Source organism: Dermacentor variabilis, chromosome 11 (assembly GCF_050947875.1).
Source record: "Dermacentor variabilis isolate Ectoservices chromosome 11, ASM5094787v1, whole genome shotgun sequence".
NCBI classification, from domain to species: domain Eukaryota; kingdom Metazoa; phylum Arthropoda; class Arachnida; order Ixodida; family Ixodidae; genus Dermacentor; species Dermacentor variabilis.
In genome coordinates, this window is record NC_134578.1 from 71,856,901 (window position 1) to 71,870,202 (window position 13,302).

At 48.2% G+C, this 13,302-nt stretch overlaps 1 protein-coding gene across 2 annotated transcripts in view; it reads left to right on the forward strand.

Moving 5' to 3' along the window:
* LOC142563544 (CUGBP Elav-like family member 1-A) overlaps positions 1–13,302 on the forward strand; it is a 571,451-nt gene that overhangs the window by 44,634 nt on the left and 513,515 nt on the right. For both annotated transcript variants that reach the window (XM_075674113.1, XM_075674114.1), the window contains exon 2: positions 5,100–5,147. The gene's annotated coding sequence lies outside the window, so the exon portion shown is untranslated. The remainder of the gene's footprint in view (positions 1–5,099; positions 5,148–13,302) is intronic.

Genomic DNA, 13,302 nt, shown 5'->3' on the forward strand with positions numbered 1-13,302 from the left:
GCTGTGCGACGATTGTGGGTGCCATGGGAGTCGGTGTCACCGCGTGTGTTCCTTGAGTGTGTCGTGTAGTTCGTACCTGCGAACTCGTGCGAAGCGCGTAGTGCAGTACGCGGTCTATACCCCCACGGTGTGAGTTGCTTTATTTTATTTACTTTTTTATAGTATACACAAATTTTTAAATATTGCGCCTGTGCAGGATATCACAATCGAATGCTTGAGCTGGATTTTGCTCTAAGAGGCGGGCGTTACCTGCGCAGTAAATAGGCATAATTAGTGAACTAGTTAACAAAGTCTTGCAAATTAAATTGCGAATTGCCGCCGGTGAGTTTGCAAGGCGTATCCATGTGGAAAGTATTCCGAGAATGTCCGCCTCTGTGAGTAATCCAGCTCAAGTGCTAGAATCGGGCTATCCGCCGCGGGCAATTTCTTTTAAGGAATTCTATATACCCAGGAGAGAAAAAAAAAACGAAAAAGAAATACGGAATATCTACGCCGTAGATTGTACGGTCCATTGTTCGAAGAGAGCGGGTAACTTGTAATAAAGCGAATGTAGCTGTAACAATAATTCGTCCTTGTTTGCAAAGGGGCAACGGATGTCATCAATTTGACTTACATTTAGAAATATTTCTTAGAAAATTGGGCCTTTATGTCCTGTCGCCAATAATAAACTGCAGAATCCTGACTGCGTGTTCTATTGAAATGTAGATCATATACTCTACTGAGCGCACAGTATACAACTGTATAAGAAAAAGAGGGAGAAGCAGGAAAGGGCGTGAATGTTTGCTTAAACGCGCGAGGATGATTGCGGTTCCATAACAGTTTTTATTGATCGCAGCGTTACATTGAATGATTTATACCAGTAGTATTTTCACAATTCCCCTAAGTACCTTATTTCTTCTTTATTCTAGTTTTACGCTACCTTTTGTTCATACTGCACATTTATCTTCAATCCCTTTTAGTTCGCTTCAATATATCCGTGATGTAGTTTATAGGAGAACATCTGTTATCTACGTATATGTTGTACACATCTGCGCCTGTTCTATGCGGCAAAACCACATCGTCTTCAATTTTTTTTTGTAGTCCCATGATCAGCTATCGTAAAGCGACCTGCTTAGCATTGTGCGCTAGTGCCAAGGCGGGTAGCTGTGCTCCTAGGCACTATGCATCGACTTAGTCTTTCATCATCATCATCATCATCGTCATAATTTCATTTCATTTTCGTCATGCTGATATCTTTCAAAATGTGTTGTGTTATTTCTGTTTCGAGCTTCGCACTTCCTCTTGAGCATTAAGTCTTTCCAGCTGCGCTCCTCTGCTGTTTTCTCATAGCTTCTCTCTCTCCTGTCGAATATGTTATCCGTCTCTCAACTGTGTGTTACTACTGTATCGTTGCTCACTGTGTAGCTTTTTATACAATTCTCTCTAGTTATTTTTTGTTCTTTTCTAATTATTTTATCCCTTAAAGTTTTGGTCGTAGTTGTTTTGCATTGTTCTACCTTTATTTTTATTTTTCTTCTGTGCACCGGCATTCGGACCTCACTGTGGTTCCTGGGCACGTTAAAATAGTTTATTTATTTATTTATTGATGGTTATTGCGGTCATGTGCTTTCTATTTGTCGAATGCGAGCAGCATGGTTAAATGTGTAGATATTCATTTCCACACCCGCTCGCAAAATGAGAGAGAGAGAGAAAGAGAGAGAGAGAGAGAGAGAGAGAGAGAGAGAGAGAGAGAGAGAGAGAGAGAGAGAGAGAGAGAGAGAGAGAGAAACTCGAAACAAAGCGAGTACATCCTTTGGCATCAGTCAAGCGGTGTCTCAAGGTGCGTCGGGCGCTCAATTTCTGAGGCGCCGTGCTGTTGGGATTGCCGGCCCTGACGGACGCTTTCTGTTGGGGGAGGGGGCGTGGGGGATGCAAAAGAGATCGTGTGCCCGCGCGTAGGCGCATGAAGTTTAGCAACCCCCACGTGAACAAAATTAACCCGGTGTCCTCCACTACGACGTTTGCGTTAGTCGAGGAGCGGCATGCGCGAAGGCTTGTCAGTGTGGCTAAATGTGAACCCAGGGATGAAATCTGTCGTGCGGGCTTGGGGGGGGGGGGGGGGTCGCGGGTGTTGCCTCGGGACTTCTTGGCCAACTGCTTTGAAATTTCATTTGGCTGAATTTATTTAAAAATGACTAGCCTACACTATCGAATCAATATTGGCCGGCGAGGAGAAAGACTAAACCAAATCAGTGTATCAATTTATCGGTCAGATTGCAGTGGAGGGAGGCACCATTATTTTAGAGATTATAGACCCAGCCCGCCCGCGGACGCTTATGTGGTCGCCGAGACACTTTTGAATAGGGCTCGATATTTGCACCGAAGCAGCTGCAAATAGAGTGTCAGTTGAGGACGGAGTATATTAATCACTCAGTTTGGAGTGGTAATAAGCGTAATAATTTAGCGGGGGGGGGGGGGGGGAGGGGAGTTACACTCCTGCCGGTGGACGCCTCTGGTTGGCCCGACGACGTCGATCGTCCGACCGGCCCGGCTGTACGTATACACACTGGCCGCCGGATAGGTTGCCCGTCCTTGTCGGACGCACGCTTGCTGTACGCTCGCGTCTCCTACACGACTGCTCCCTCGGCCGCTACCCCCCCCCCCCCACCTCCCCCACGATTCGCGGGGACGACGCATCGAGCCACTTGTGGTCTATTTGTCGCCGTCCGCGCGTCATCGATCCGTGACCCAGAAGTGGCTTGCCGATATAGCCTCCGCCGCGTTCGCGGTAAACAGCCCAGGGAGCCGATGGGGGGCTCGGCTCTGGCGGCGGGAGACGTCGAGGGGCCGCGGGCGTCTATTGGTTTTGCGGTAGCCGTGTGCGCATCACATCGACGCGGCTCCGAGGGGGGAGGAGGGGGGGCGGCGGCGGGCACCGGTTCCGGTGCACCGGGCTATACCGTTGTGGCTATTAATTGAAGCGAACCCGAGAAGCATCCTATGTGCGGGTGCAGGGTCGTTTCGTCTGGGAAAAAGAAAGAATTCCGTTTGAGTTCGCATTGTTGCGGTAAGCTCTTTAAGCGGAAGCGCGCACGTTGATCGAAGGTCGCAGGTGTGGGAGGAGACATTTCAATGAACTTAGCGGCGGGACCTTCCCTATCCCGGGGCACGGTGCCGTTTTGCAGTGTATACGTAAACTCTATACCGCGCGGAATCCAAAACTTCCTTCGCATAAATTAAAGTAAGACGAAACAAACATATCGATGCCTTCTTTTTTTTCGTTCTCACGCGTAAGCGTAGACGAAAATCTGTCTGTGCCTTCAGCCTCTGAAATCGGCGCGACTATTTGCTTGAAGCCGAGAGGGAAGCGAGCGCTGGAGGAGGAAGGGGCTTAGAGGTGGAGAAGAGAATCGCCGCGTTCGAGCCCTTTTCGTTTGTGCTTCGGCATCGCTGTGCTCGTTATTCATGAAGTTCGTGGCGTCTTTACGCTTGCACGTAATCCGCGTTTACGAAGTGAAACGTCACTGTAACCCCACTTACTTCCGCCCGCCCCCTCGACTGTTATTTTGTGCGTATTTAAAAACAACAAATAAATATTCTTCATACATGTCACGTCGTTAACTTTCAGTGTGCTTTCTCTTTTTATCGTCTTCCCAGTAGGGAAGAGAAGGAAGCACCTAAGCCATAACAGCTACCGTCTCATACATGATTGCACCATTCATTCATTCATTCATTCATTCATTCATTCATTCATTCATTCATTCATTCATTCATTCATTCATTCCATCCGCCGATTTGGCGTGCTATCAGCGTTTCTGCCAGTGATCATTGAGGTTCTCTGTTCGATTCCGTGGTGCCGTATTTGCAAGAGGGCAGAATGTAAAGCGTCCCCCTCGCCACACCCCGTTGATAACTTGTCTCTTTCCTTCTTTCTTTTTTCGAACACACTGGGAATTTCCCACACCGCCGTTCAAGGAGCGTTCCAGTTTTAGAAATATTAAACGGTTTATTAATACATGTAATGAGCAAATAGAAGTGAGAGGACGCTTTTGCTTCTGCCCCCCCCCCCTCCCTATGTAATACCCTGAAAAGGGTCCTTAAGGGTCAATAAATAATGATGATGATGACGCGATGTTGCGAGGGTGCGTGCATGCCGCCCCCTCTCCGCATTAGTTGCCCTTTCAGCGTCCGCAAGGGGTGTTACTCGGTTGCCTTCTCCCACATTTCCCTGTTCGCGAGTGCTGCCTGTGTGTGTTCGCGTAGCTGCTGGCTACTTGTGCACTGTGCGGGACGTGTCACGTGGTAGGCGAGACCTGCGAGCTCGTCTATACACTGGCAAAGAGATCGGCTGCCTCGGCAGTAAGGACTGCGGAAGGTTTTGCAGCGAAGTTTGAGCCATCTTGCGTCTCTTCCCGAAAGTCAAGTCGAAAACTTGGCGTACGCCACCGTTACCGCATGTTCTACGCACTGGGCTTGATCTGCTCGCAGTGTTTTAACCTGGTGTTGGGCCTTTTAAGGACGCGTCCGAAAAGTCTCCAACAGATGCCCCGAGAGGCATATCTCGTAGTCCCTGTTGCTTTGGGCCGTGAAGCCCCAAGATTGATTGATTAATTAATTAATTCAACCATTCATTCGTTCATTCAATCATTTGGACAGTCATAGAAGCTTAAAACATCGATAAAACGATTAGAGAGAGCATTACGAGAAAAAGAAAACGTAGTTCAATTAAGGAAAGTGTAATTTAATTCTCTGACAATCGTTTGCTGCCAGCTAGCCAACACACGCATGCATATTCGGAGTACATAAGTTTGATTTTAAATACGTAAATTTGCTGTTGCCTTCTGATAAAGTACACCAGCTGGTCAAAAGCAAGCCATAGTTTGAAGGTCTTCAATTTAAATTAGCGTCTGTGAAACTTTGGAAGAAATAGAAAAAAGAAGTGCATTCAGGCTGGCGCGTGCAGAACAAAAATACGAACAACGAGAAGGCGAACAACGAGAAGGTGATAGCGGAAAAACTAAAAATAAACAAGAACGATAAGATGAAAACTATGGACGATGAGATTTAGAGTACAAAGCCTGGTCGCTGACATCTCTTCCTTCTTGTTTTTTTTTGCGCAGTGGTGATTGTTGGCCTCTGGTGTTCGTCCTAGGAACTGTACAGAGTTGGTGAGTACGTGCTTGCACCTTGTTACGCTTGCTTCTTGGTTCCAGGTTGCATTAAGCAGTTTCTCGTAGCGGAGGATTTGCATAGACGATTTCTAGTTCATGACGTTTCCGAGGTACGCTAAAGGGAAAAAGAAAAGCTTTGTCAGCTTAGTCTGGTAACGTATTCTCTACGCACTGTATCTTCACTGATTTGGCGGGAAGGCGATCATTAGTAAGCGACAAAATCAGGAACAAATTTCGTTCGAAATCGCGCCCAAACTTCAGTGCCGGTACGTCAGTGTGACGTCACGCCCTTCAAAGCGCCTTCCAGTATCTGAACGAGAATAAGCGCAACCGAGGGGCCGGGCTTTTACTAGTTGCAACCGTGTGAAGCCAACGGGAAATGAACAAAGCACAAGGGAAATTGTTCGAAATGAAACGCGCACTGTACCTTCGTAGCAATTTCCTATGCTGCTACAGTCTACGCCGCTGTTAATACGATGACGGTATGCTCAATCAAGGTAAAAAAAAAAATTGTTCGCTTTAAGAAATATTAATGAGTCCGAATTACCGCGTCTTCAGAACAAGGGAACAAGTTTCATCTGTCCCGCTTTCCGTCTCAGTATTAAATTTCGAAGTTAGACTTTCTGCGTTTTAAAATCGTGAACACGCTATAGTTTTCGTAACAGATATACCTAGTCATCGAAGCGCTGCATCGTGTGCGCAAACATTAATGTTACGGTTTAGGCCCGTGTTAGTGCTGCATTGAATCCATGTGACGATAAGATTGTGATCCGCAACAACTGTGGAAAATGAGACATAGCGAAGGCCTGTATGCTTTCAACCGTGACGTCATGCGGAATGGCAGAGTGAATACTATCTGCATCTAAGTGATGCCGGCGACGTTTAGCGGTTCCAGTTTTCTTCCTTTCTTTTCTTCGAAAGCGTGGTTGTGGGAGCATCTGCCTTCCTTCAGATGACGTCACGTGTTCATTCCGATGCTCAGAGGGCGCTCCACTCGCGCTCTCGAGACGCACGCGAAAAGCGAGATCGTATGCGTTTAGATTGGTGATGCCGGCGACGCTTAGCGTACTCGCCTTTATTACTAAGCATGTTTTTTCAACGTTAGCGGGTACTTTTCGAAATATGACGTCACGTGTGCGTTTTGCGACGTCCATAGAGCGCTGTAATCGCGCGCGCTTTCGCCGCGCAGCCTTCCGCTGCGTTGCACAGAATTGCACGGAGCGTCGCCGGCAGATTCCCCGGAACCGTGCTCTGACTACTCACAATGAGAAGGGCGCCTGGCAGAGCTAGTCCGGTGACGAGGACGCCGTTGTCTAAGAAAGAAAGACGCCAGACGGGGCCATATGCTTTTTTTCGCCGAGCGATGCGATCTTCCTTTTTTATTTTTTTTTTCTCCCCTTCATGTTCTCTCACGCATGGTCGCATTTTTCGGGGCCATCTCTCGGATGTAACTGAATCGGAGTACCGAAGGAGAAGCAAATGAAGAGGATAGCTATATAGGAGGGTGACGGGGGCCCCCGCGAGGTGTATGCCTCGAGTAAGACGGGGATTCGCGAAGCGCACTTCCTCCGTTTTGCGGCTCTTTCCGATTCCCGAGTTCTTACGCTCCGTTTATTCTTTATTTTTTTTCCCTACTTCTTTGCTCGCCCGGAATGAATCGTGAACGCAGCTCTTGCGAAAGTCTCTCTTTTTTTCCTTCTTTTTTTTTCATGTTCCGTTACGCTGTGTACGCTTGCGCCTTTCTCACTCCTCTTGTTCGTTTTTTTTTTCTTTTTGTTCGGAATGATGCTAAGCGGTAGCACGTTTCTTGATTGCTCTTTCGGTGATTACGTGTTGATTTTTTTGTTTTGTTATCCTAGTTGCTGCTTCTTCTTTTCCATTTAGCGGCGGACGATGGAGTTTAGCGTTCATCTCGTGACTGCACGTCGAATCGGGTGCGCGTTCGTCGTGGCAGCCCGTTTGAATGACGCAGCTCAAGGGGGGGGGGGGGAGGGGGGTTCTCCCGTGGTTCTGTTGCTATTTATTGTTCGTTTGCGTGTCTCAGCGTATTCTGTTTTTGCCGTGCTGCCCCGTTTCTTAAATGATTCCCTCGGTGCCGTACTGGTGCCCTTTTCACTAGGAGAGAGAGAGAGAGAGAGAGAGAGAGAGAGAGAGAGAGAGAGAGAGAGAGAGAGAGAGAGAGGATGCAGTACTGAGTAGTGAAGCTTGTATACTGGCACTCACCTGCACTCAGAATATTTTCTTATATATTTTCTCTATATTCTTTATAACCAATGAGGTTATTGGGAGATGGTTCCTGCAATTTGTACAGAGATTAGGAAGGCTGTCGGTAGTTGGCGCGAGGGCAGATTAAAATTGCTCTGAAGCTAGCGAACTTGAACAAGACTTTCAAACGCCTTTCAGGGAAGGTGGATATATAGAGCGGGCACTCTGAAAAAATTTATGCTTGTCATACTATGGGTTTTTCGCGAAAGGCTCGCTAAAATAGACGTTTTTGATAATGAAACTAATAAAAAAAGAAGACAGGAAAAGTGCAGGAACGCCGCCATTACCACTCACCGGAAATGACGCATGAGTCATGAACCAGAACGTTGAAATACCGTGGTTACTTGACATGACCTCTGAATTCAGGCGGGGGGCCCTCGGCGGGTTTCGGCGAATCTCAGAGGCTACGTACTTGCTGAAACAGGCTGAGCGAGCTTCGAGAACTTTGTGCCTGCGCCTGAACGGGCCAGAATGCGAGAGCATACTTCGAAATCATTGGCGTCGCACCCTGACGGCCAGGCCTGCTGATTAAGCGCTAAATCCGAGAAGTCATTTGCCTTCTTTTTCTACACCAGTAAACAGCCTCTTGCGGCTTAGGGTGGCGTTTGGGGCAAGGAATCCACCAAGTCCATTGACGGCTACGACCGGTTGTAAGAATGAAGGAAAAATGGTTTATTGCCTCAGTTACACGGCTCCAGTTACGGAAGCTCACTCCAGCCAGGGCAATTTAAACGTCCCAGTTCACATCAGGACGCGCTGTCCCACTGCACGAAAAGTCTCCGCTCTTAATGCCGTTGTCTTCCTTGGGCGAGTCGACTAAGGAATCTGGGAGTCTGGAGACTGTCCAGCACCAAATCACCATCGTCGTATCTGTTGCGATACCACGCCCATGCTCGCAACACTCCGCAATATCCCCGCCTCCGAAGCCTGATGGTATGGAACAAGCGGCAGGATAGCAACCTGCGAATCCAAGGTCGCCGTCGTTGTTCGGTGCCATTGGATGACCCCCCCCCCCCTCCCCTTCATCTTTAGTTCAGGCTGTCAGGTAATGGTGGTGTGGTGGCGTTTTGTGGACCCGTCTAGAGTCGGTGTCCACGCTGCGTTGACCTCTGGATGGGCGCACAAGGATGGGTGGTGTTTTAAAGGGACACTAAATGTTAATAGTATGTCAACGTGGACTGTTGAAATACCGTCCCAGAAACCTCAAAACGCTTGTTTGGTGCGAAGAAGAGACTTATTTTAAGAGAAAATGCGTTCTGAAGCGTCCGCGTACCTCTAGCGCAGTTCAAATCACCCGCCCTCCGATCGAGGAGTATTGACGTCATGGTCTCATAGTGACGTTGCGCCGTCGGTGAGTAAAGCGGCTCCCGCAGACGGCGCTACGGCTTTTCTGCACAAAACGCAAACGCGCGGCCGGAAAGAGCCTAGACAGAGCCGAAAGTAGCGCGAAAGCGGAACTGCGGTGGCTAGCGGAAGGGAAAGCGCACGACGATAAGCTGGTTCTTTATTTTATAACGCCAACTTCGACGCTCGTTGCAATGGATGACCCTGACAAGGACACATTAGCTCGCGATGCTGGGCTCGAGTTCAGCGATTTAAGCACTGTTGAACGCGACCAGCTCTTGAGGGCTCGCGCTGCCGGCGTCGTTGCGTACTACTACGACGACGGCCTGCTTTGAAAGGCACTTCACGCGACTTCAGTAAGTCGGCGTTGAACTCGTAATCCTCTGGACGAAAGTGCAGCAAGCACACTACGTGATTTTTCGGCTCTTTGCCAGCACGCTGTGGCAGAGGTACGGCGCTTAACCACTTCGAACGGAGAGGTTCACTCGTTGGCACACAGTGATAAGCAACGTTGGATATTCGTCGCTGCATCTGCCCTTGGCCAAGTTCCGCGGACCCTTCGCGCATCCCACGACATCACATGGACGCGGCATTCTCGCTGCTTGTTCCAAATGCAAGTTTCGCGAGCCAGCAGGACCACCGCGGCACGACGCGATAAAGAAACAACTGAAACTCCAAAGCGCGCGCGGCGCAAAGTCGAGCGCGCAGAGTCGAGCGAAAACGAAACCTTTCGATCACCCGTACTACTCAAGCGTAACGTCAAAACGTTGTTGTTTTCTTAGAGTCGAATAGAAGTAGACCAGTACCATTTTCTTCCGTCTTATAATCTAATGAAATGATCATTTTAATACAAGTAGTTGAGTACTAGTGACATAAATTATGACGAGGAGTGCTTTCGTCATCGGGCTAGTACCGGAATGTCGCTGGGGGGTCTCAAATCGTGTCGTGCATTTACCTCAATTTCTCGGTTACTAAAGCTCTGTTCGCGATTGTATTGACGCCTTAGACGTTCTAGAGCATCGTTTTATCACTGTAACTTGACTTTCTGGTAACCTTTAGTGTCCCTTTAACTTGTGGCACACGTCTGATTAACTGCGAATCCCAGGTCGCCTTCGTTGTTCGGTAGCATTGGCTGGGTCCCCCCCCCCCCCCTTATCTATTTAGTTCAGGCTGTTAGGTTGGTGGGGTGGTGGCCTTTTGTGGTGTTGAGGCGTAACAAGCCGTTTTTGTCAAATTAATAAAACATTGGAGCATCGCAACGATACTGCACCAATAAAAACTGATTTAGCGTTGCTGTTTGACTGTCCCTTTAATGAGTGTTTAATAATGATGTTATCACCGGTTCCTAGTAGCCTAGCCATTTCGAAGGGCGTATTGGGCTTACTCTTTATTTCGAGGGGCCGTCTGCAGCCCCGTGGTAAACTTTCTCTTCTTTTGCGAGAATGTCGTCATAGATGCCACCAATTCCGGGATGGCGGAGGATGAAGTGGCGGGGGGGGGGGGGGGGGGCTGCAGAAAGGGAAATCTTCTTGCGAAGGTGAGCTGGTGAAAAAAAAGAAACAAACAAAACGCCCCTTCGTGTGCAAATCCGAGCAACTCGAGCACGAAAAAAACAGCGAAGCCGTGTAATGGAGTACTCGGGCCTTTCTTTCTGCAGACCTGGTGGCCTGGTTACCACTGCCAGAAATTACCCCAAGTATACTTTGCAAACGCGTCACTATATCCGGTGCGATTCCTCCCCTGTACTTGAGCATTTCGCATTATGTGCTTTACTAACGCGAACTTTGTTCTATTCTGTCCGCTGTATCCGACGCTTGTGTTACAGTATGCTGCCTCGATCCGCTCTATGTAATGCTCGATACGAAACGTTCCCAGCGCCGGCACACATTCTATTTATTTATTTATTTATTTATTTATTTATTTATTTATTTATTTATAGGTGCCTCAAGCGTCCCACGGTTGGGACGTGGGTAACACACTGGTCGGGTTATGGGTATTTTCAACGGCCTTCCGAAGCGAGCTGTGGCGGTAACAAATGCGACATCGCTTGGTGAATTATTGCTGTCTTGGACGCTATTGTACGGGCGTGAAGTGGGTGTGCGGGCATACGTGGGTGACTGTGATGGGACGTCCCGCGAGGTTGACCTCGTGAATGGCGAGCGTGGTGAATGAGTGGCGAGATTTGCGAAAAAAAGGACAAAGACGGGGCACATTTCTTATCGGGCGAGTGGAGTGCGTGTTAAGCTCAAGCTCGTGCTTTTAATGCGGAATTCCAATTTTTTTTATAGGAGTATATATGATCACATTGGGAACAAAACGAGTCGCTGAACGTTGTGGGACACCCGTGTACAGTTTTGCCCTATAATAATAATAATAATAATAATAATAATAATAATAATAATAATAATAATAATAATAATAATAATAACAAAACGCAGCGTCCATTCTTCGACACGCAGGACAACATCAACCGCGCGTTGTCTTTGCGGGGACGTATCCTAGGAATGATGATCGGGGTCCTCGTTGAAGCGCTGGCTATGGGATTGCGCTGCTGAGTTGGAGGTCGCGGGTTCGATCCCATCCGCCGCGGGCCGCACTGCGATGAGAGCGGAACGCAAAAAAAAAAAAAAAAAGCGCTCTTGTGTACCGCGTGGTTCGCGTGCGCTTTAGAGAAACCCCCCCTTGTGGTCAAAATTTAGCCCCGGAGGGCCAGCTATACTGCGTGCCTCATAATCGGATCGGGGTGGTGTCGGCACCGTAGAACTCCGTGATCCTCTCGTTTTTGTTCGTCTTTGTCGAAGCGCAAGCGGATGCCACGCGCCTTTAACCGCGCCGCACGGCGTAACAGATTGCCACGCGTGAGCGCTTCGTCGTGTGTGTTTGTACTTTTTTTTTTATTGCGGTAAAGACTTGCCCTTTTGGCATAGTTCTTGGAGCGTATATGTGTATTATATGTGTGCTGTGAGGCCTGTGTTGTGTATGAATTGAAGCAGTGTTTTGTGGAATCTGTTGTCATGTATCCTGTCATGTCGTGTGTTTGTTTGTGTATGCGTGTTAAAGCGAAACTGCAGCCGCCCGCAGTTCACCGTATGCGGGAACGAAAAGCGGGTAAGTTTCGGTGCGCGTGTCCTCCCCCCCCCCTTCCCCCTCGCCCCTCCTGCAAGTTGGCGAAACTTGATTCCGCGTCGACCGGCAGTTTTTCTGTCGTTTTAGCGATTTCCTCAGATAACGCGAGGACTTCTTGCGTGTGTTTTGACAGACGTAGCGCATTATTTATTTATGTTCTTCGTAATTTACATGTGCTCATTATTGTTCAGTAGTTCTTGATGTTTAGAAAGTGCGGTTTGTTCATTTCCGAAAGTTCTGTTAAAAGCCACGCGAGGATGTCATGGGCGAGATACATAGTTAGTTTGGCATGGCTACGTACAGTGCTCACACACACTAATAAACCATTACTTCTAGTGCCTGTGGTGTGTAGTTAGTGAGCGCTGTATTAACGAACGGGACAATCGAAGTTCGGCAATTATTACCCGACAGTGTACGTGGTTTGGGCATTGCAGGAATAGCTGCGAACTGTATCCGCGGCCATCCCCAATATGGGCGTAGTTCCATCAGATGGTGAAAAAGAAAAAAAAAAAGAATGCGCACATCCACCCGAGTGTAACGCCAACTCGTATACGAAGAACACGCGGACGCCTTTCTCAGAAAGCAAAGCTGGGCAGTTGAGAAATTCCTCCTGGTCCGGGGATCGAACGCGGGACCTATACGCCCTTTCGTGGGGGCCGCTCTACCAGCTGAGCTATAGCCCGCAGACTAGCACATTGCAGGGTAGGTTGATTTATTTCGACAGCTCGAATATGTAGCAAGTTCGATCACTGAATGTCGAAAATGAGTTAAAATTTAGCGGGTTTTACATGGCGAAACTACGATGTTTTTCTTATTCCTAGGCACGCCGTAGTGGGGCAGCCTCCGGATTAATTTCGACCACCTGGCGTTGCTTAACTTGCCACCTAAATCTAAATCTATATGCACGTTTTGTTTTTTTTTTCGTTTTTTCTTTTTTTGCATTTCGTCCACATCGAAATGCTGCTTCCTTGGTCCAATAGCCAGCGGGGTACCGCGACGGGGTAGCATATGAGTTATTGCGGAAATCCGGAAAAATAGGGGCTGCATGTTTCACGAAATGGAAAATTGGAATATGTAGCCTTGCGCTAGTTTCGTATGAACGACGCTTTTCCATTTCATGTAGGGGTAAACGTTGCTTTAAAAAAAAAAAAAGAAAAGGAAGAGTGCTGGGGGACCCATTGCCGCGTAGTCTCCTACGGCAAACATCTGCGGGGGGACCTGCGCGGATGTAGTGCAGAGTGTGACAGAAAGTTCCTCGCGGGCCGTCTTTTTTTTTTTTTTTCTTTTTTCGTTCTTCCTTCCTCGCTCCTTACCCAGTCGGGCTGCGAGAACGATGCGTGAAGTATGCATCCATCGCGCTGTCGGATTAAATTTATCGAGCGATCCTGTCTCGGCGGGCGATCCATTCGTAACACGG